Here is a 6,535-nt window from a genome sequence, read left to right as displayed (position 1 = left end):
TTTGTAGCACACCAAATAAGGGATGATCTAAGAGCCCCCTTCTTTCATTTCATAACAAAAGTTAAATATCTCTGGATCCATGTCACTAGGAAAAGAGATAAAGACTGGATTTGCTCCTCCTGTCGAATGTTGGCTTCTGATGAAAGGGCTGCAATTCCTGTGGGGGATGATTGATTTTGCAGAAAATATAAAATAAAATAACATATGAAACCATAATGATTGTAACTAAATAATTATTACTAAGCTGAATAAAAAAGCTAATTAAAAGAGATATACATTTGTCTCACGTAAATAAATTACTGCTTAAATGGATTGATTTAGTGTTTGTTGTGTATTTAATTGTGCACTTATTTATTTGAGCATTTATTTTTTAACGTCAGAATCTGTTCTCCATACAGGTGTATCTTGATACATGCAGTGAAACGGTTGAATAAATTATATTAGCTAAAATATAAACCATTAATTCTATTAAAACGCCTTATAAAAAAATAAAAATTCTTATACTTCTGAATAATAACTAGAGTGATATTGTTTCGAACTTACACTGTAAATTCGATGTATATGTATTAAATTTAGTTCTGTAATTTCTAAGAAAGGGGAAGCTTTACATTTTATTTTATTTTTCTTCCAGCTCAGTTTCTCATGTGTTAAAAGTAAGTAATGTAATAGTATGTGTTTGAGACTTGATCACTTATAAATCAAGGGATTTTTTTTGTAAAACTATGATCTTATTTACATTTAACAGCATATTTTAGCTATTGTGGTAATGTTTCTTACATGAATTGTCATTGCTATTTCTGACATTGCCAAATCAGTTAAAATGAAAAAAATTAAAATAATAAAATAAAGTCTCTTGGCCAGAATAAAATACATTGCAGTCCTTAATCAAAACAAGTATCTTTCCTATTCCTACAGTAAACAGGGGATGAGAATTGGAATTTCAGACACAGAACAAGCAATTGTCCCCCAAGGAACACATCAAAAACTTCCACTGCGAGAGCGGTGACAAAAATGTTTTTTTTTTTAACCTAAATCAAAAAGCTTGATAAATAGTGTGTTTTTTTTTGTACCACCTCAGCTTGCAAGAAGTTAGCCAATAAACATCAAAACTGTAAAAGATAATGGTAAAAAATACAGCCCAGCATCTCATTACAGCTGTTCAGAGTAAATAGTTTAGAACTTTGATTGAAAACATAAGCATACAGACGGGGAAACAAAGATATTATGGATATACTAAAGATAAAAATTAACCTCATGTGATGCCTTCAGATACCATCGTCCTAAAGGAAATAGAGTTGGTTCCCCTTCATTTATTTCAGCAGATAGGAACAATCCCAGTGGTCTATAACTTATTCCTGATGTGTTGCTTTCCCTGCACAGCCGAGTAAAATGGCTGAGTGCCTCACTGGCATCAGTCAAGCTCTACAGAACTCAGCTAATGAGATCAATTTTAATCAAGTGTGACTCAGAGTTTAAGATCAACTAGTTAGTTAAGACCTACTTATGTTAGTTTTGTGTCACACCATGAGCACTTATGGTCCAAACCAAAAATAACACAAAATTAAACATTCCTATTAAAAATTAAACTATTCACTAAATGCAACTGAATAAAATTAGAATATTTTGTGAGAGATTTTAAAATCTAAATCTGAGAAGAGGATTAAAGATGGTTGAGAAACGAAGGTGTCAAGATCTTGGCACTGATAACTGGATTATTGGTTCATTCCCTCCACCTGCCTAGCTCCGCCCAGTTTTCATTACCTCTCATTAGATCCACCTGTTCCAGCTTCTACTAAACTTTTTGGTCCCAGTCATCAGTGCTAAATTATTTGAGCCGTAGGTGAGACTTCTCTAGGGTACCCAGCTTGTTTGTTCTGATAACCTGATCCTGAATTGTTTCTGTTCCCGGACCTTTGAGCTTGCCTGCCTGTTTTGATCCGTTTTCGGACTCCTGCTGGATTCTGTCTTCTTACCCTGCATTGGATTTCGCTATGTTACCTCTTCCGATCCCAGATCTTCTGGTCTGGACTTCTGCTACCTCATCGACACCAGCTTTGGCTTCTCCTTCTGGAATCACCTGCTCTCCGTCATCTGGAGGCTTCTGCTCATCAGTAGCCCCGTCTAGTATCCCCATAGCTTCCATCAGTAGTCTTACGGCTTTGACTCCTGGAACTCTGTGCGGAATCCACTGCCTGCTGTGGAAAAAAATCAACCGGCTGGATTCCTCTCCTTTCTCTGGACTCTGAGTGAACTTAATAACCAGGTTAGTGACTCACATGCTCTTAATTGCCCTCCGTCAGAGTTTCCAGGTCACTAACCTTATGATGATTTGGTTGAGGTTGAGAGGACCCAAATGTGGTAACAGTTAACGGAGGCAGGAATCCAAAATCCAACTTAAGATTTAACACAGACCAGAACCATGGAGACATCAGGAGAAAACAATCACAAGGAGCCAGAGTAAGATGAAGTATGACAGAGTAAGACGATGTTAGACGAGGAACCAGCACTGAGGAACTTCACAAGGAGTGTATTTATGGGAGACTGAACAAAGAGAGGACTAACGAGCGGATTGGGAGCAGGTGTGAACAGAGCAGTCTGGGAAGGAGCTAGGGAAAAGGAGACCAACACCAGAGGGCAACATATAAAAACCTTAGAACTCAAATATATCCAAAAATACAACAAAATAGGAATTAAACCAATAAAACTAGAAAACATGGAGCAAAGTAAAACCTAACAGAACCAAGACCGTGACAAACCTGTTTCACCCTCTATAGAGTTTCCGGCCTTTTTGTTCTAACTGCTGAGTCACGGATTCGTCGAGCAGTTAATTAAAAGATGCTGTTATAAATCATGTCAGTCTGTCTGCCTAAATTCTGGGTCCATGGTTCCAGTTTCTGACAGAAGGATCTGACAAGGGTCAATCAGAGATGCTTAATAACTGCAGATTGAAGCTGTGACGAGGCAGGAGTTGAAGAACTATTTTACATCATTACTAACGTAAATGAAAGGAAAACAAAACAAATTTTGATGTTTCTACCACTGGAGAAAGTCTACATCAGTCTAAAGGGCAAGATGGAACATGATCTCTTGTATTCTCATTATTTATTTGTGACTAAACATCAAGCTCTATAGATAGGCACCACTGTCAGTGTGCAAAGTCAGTCACTGGATGCAAAGGGCTGGGTTTCTTAGACAGGAAATGTAGGCGCATAAAATAAACCTGACCGCTGTTTTATAAATAGGATCAAACTGTAATGTTATAATGGACTCTGAATCAGTTTATATGGAATGCACTGACCGTATAGATACAGGATTTGTTTCCTGTCAAAAATCCTGAGGAGACATTTGTTATGTATCTGCTCTAAATTAATAAACTGAATTGAATTCATTACTTTAATGCAGACACGGCTAAAAAAAACACTTGCTTGTGAGAAGTAGTAATATGTTCTACCATAAGGAATGAGCTGATCTAATTAGACATGGAGCCTGTTCATTGTAAGCAAACCATCTCAATTAATTCAGTGCTAACCATCCTGGGGTTTTCTAATAATCTTTTTATCATTAAACTGTGGCTTTTAGCTCCAAGATCTCCCCTTTGTGCTCACTTGAAATTCCAGTCACCTCTCCAGTGTGCATGTCTCACAGCATTAATCATGACAGCTGCCCATTCTGCTGACACTGCAGAACCAGAGACGACCTTCAGCTTTTAAGGTCCACAGTAATTTCACTTCACTTGTTTTTCTCAACAGGTTTATTAGTCGTCTGCTGTAGTTTCGGTTTTGACGTTTTTGATTCTGTTTAATAAGTTTCCAAAGGACGCCGTTACCTTTACTGGTGTCATGAAATTCATTTTTCTGTCACCATATAGCTCCGCTAAAGTGACGATCAAACCAGAAGTGACCAAACTGTGCACATTTGTGAAGATGGCTCTCATTTATTTATTTGGCTTTAGATTTTTGTAACTCAGTGCCTGAAAATCACTAGTCTAAATTCTCCCCATTCAGCTCCTATGCATATGCTTCCTTTTTAGTGAAGAATAACCGAATGCTGTAATCTGCTTTAGTCTTATAAGCCAAATTAAGGAGGATACATTTTTGCAGAGAAACGTATAACATATTAGGATAATTCCAGCCCTTAGTGTCCAGCTTCTGTTCCTGCTATGCTGAACTAAATCTTTGCTTTTCAGAGATATGGGGGGAAAAAAGTTTTGGTGCTAAAAATGAAACCATTAAGGCATAAATGATGTGTATGGCATGTCAAATCAACAGAGGAAATAAGATGGAACTTTAACCATCTCTCAAAGGGTTTCTTCCATATGTATGTTAGGATATCTAATAAAAGAAAACATTTCACACATTCATAAAAATAAAGTGATAAACTGCATTTAATGGAATATCATTTTTTTCCATTTTTCATACTTTTTGATCACCTTACCATCTTGGGCAGAGGCTATTATACTCGTTTATAAGCAGGCTGAGGCTTGCTAAATGTTTTTTTTTTAGCTAAAACATTTATAATAAAGGCTGGACAGCCCTGCTGTTGGTGTCATTTCCGGTATTCAGTCTGTCTAGGGGTGAATGGTTTCTTTAGAGCAGGGGTGCTCAAGTCCAGTCCTCAAGAGCTACTATCCTGCAACTTTTTGATGCACCCCATTTTTAACACACCTGAATCAAATGAGTGGCTCATTACCACACCTCTGCTGGGATAAATGAGGGGATTGAGCCTTTTGATTCAGGTGTGTTAGAGAAGAGATGCATCTAAAAGTTACAGGATGGTAGCTCTTGAAGACTGGACTTGAGCACCCCTGCTTTAGAGGATAGCACAAGATTAAAGGAGCCGACCATCTAATTGCTGCATCCATTAAATCCCAGTATGAAATTTCCTAAGCCTTTGAAAAAATGGATTGTTGTCCAGCGTCTAGACTCCAATAAGCTTAGAAAATGGATTTTCCTGTCAGAAGAGTGAAACAGAAGAGAAGGTTAAACAGCCTGCATCTTATCAATAAATGGATAGAGCACAGATCGGTGGCAACTTTCAGGAGAAATGTGCATAAAGTATTTAAGTTTTGTCCTCTAGATAGGTGCTCCCTCAAAAAAGCAGTTGTCACAGTGATTGAGACTGAAAACAGATCATCCAGTGTTTCCACGTCACATATAGTAAACCAGCTGAATCTGTACTGTAAACATGGAGCTGGTTTTAGTTAAGTTGAACTGACAAGTAATATGGGCAGCTATAGTAAGGCATGAGTTAGATCCAGAAAGTAATTGATAATCTACACAAAATGAAACCATGAATTCTCCCTCCAAATTGCTCTTTAGTAACTATTATAACTATATGCAATGGTAAATTGTTGAATTTTGCAGCAGTAGTTTTTGCTGTATTTTCCTAAGATGTGATATTTTGAGGTTCTGGAAAGTTGTCCTTATGTTTTCATTTTACATCACTAAAGATGTCATCGTATGTAAAGCAAAAAACACATTACCACATCAACATTAAGATATCGCCGTTTGTCAAAATGATTACTTTTAGGTTTTCTCAAGCTACATTTGAATGCACCACTTAAAGTCTGATTATAGAACATATATTTCTAAAGTAATATATTAAACCTATGGAGCCCTACTGGAATATTTCATTATTTGCAAAGCAATGCTTAAAAGTCTATAATAATTCTTAATTTAACAGTAAAACGATCATCTTAAAGTCGAGGTAATTTGGTGAATTTTGACTTGTTTTTTTTTCCTCATCTTCTTGATTTGTTTCATCATTTAAAATCTCTTAAAACTTTAAAAACAGCATAAGTTTGCTGTTCCAGTAGAAAAAGCAGCCAGAATTACTGTAAGAGCTGGTGTTAATGGATCTGACTGCAGGTTCAGGATGTGTAAAGATTCCCCACAGTTGGAGGTCATTCTTCCTAATCATTAACTGAAGCTGAAACAAACTACATGTTATTTAATCAGTTAAACGTTGACCATTGAAATGACAACTAAAACAAAGCTTACTTTACTCAACAGGCTCAGATTGAAGATGAACATTGATAAAACAGTTTTAATATTGCTGATGCCCTGATTTCCCCTGATTAAAAATATTAAATCTTAACATTTGAATATAGAATCATAGGAATTTCTATGAAAGATGGAGGAAAATTAGATATTCCCCCAATTTACATATTTGCATTGCTTCTTATTCAAACAGGAATTTAAGTTATATTTCATGTCATATTAAGCTAAACCCTTTGCTTATAGACTGCAGGTTTACTGGCAGTTCCTAGAGTTTCTAAAAGTAGAATGGGGAAGCAGATCTGCAGGGAAACAATCCCCCAGTGATTTGTCCCTGAGATAGACACCCTGTCTACTTTTAAACTTGACTTATCCCCATTTGGTATAACTTTAAGTTTGGTTTAAATGTGTTCTCTTTTGTACAATTTATGCTATTCTGTAACTTTAATGTCAAATCAGAGCTTGTAAAAATCAGAAAGGAATCAGATCTACATCAGGTTAGCAGGATATAAGCAAAACCCCTCCTTAGGCCTCACTCT

Source organism: Cyprinodon variegatus, unplaced genomic scaffold, assembly GCF_000732505.1.
Source record: "Cyprinodon variegatus isolate N-32 unplaced genomic scaffold, C_variegatus-1.0 Scaffold493, whole genome shotgun sequence".
Classification (NCBI taxonomy): domain Eukaryota; kingdom Metazoa; phylum Chordata; class Actinopteri; order Cyprinodontiformes; family Cyprinodontidae; genus Cyprinodon; species Cyprinodon variegatus.
Note: the sequence above shows the minus strand (reverse complement) of the source record.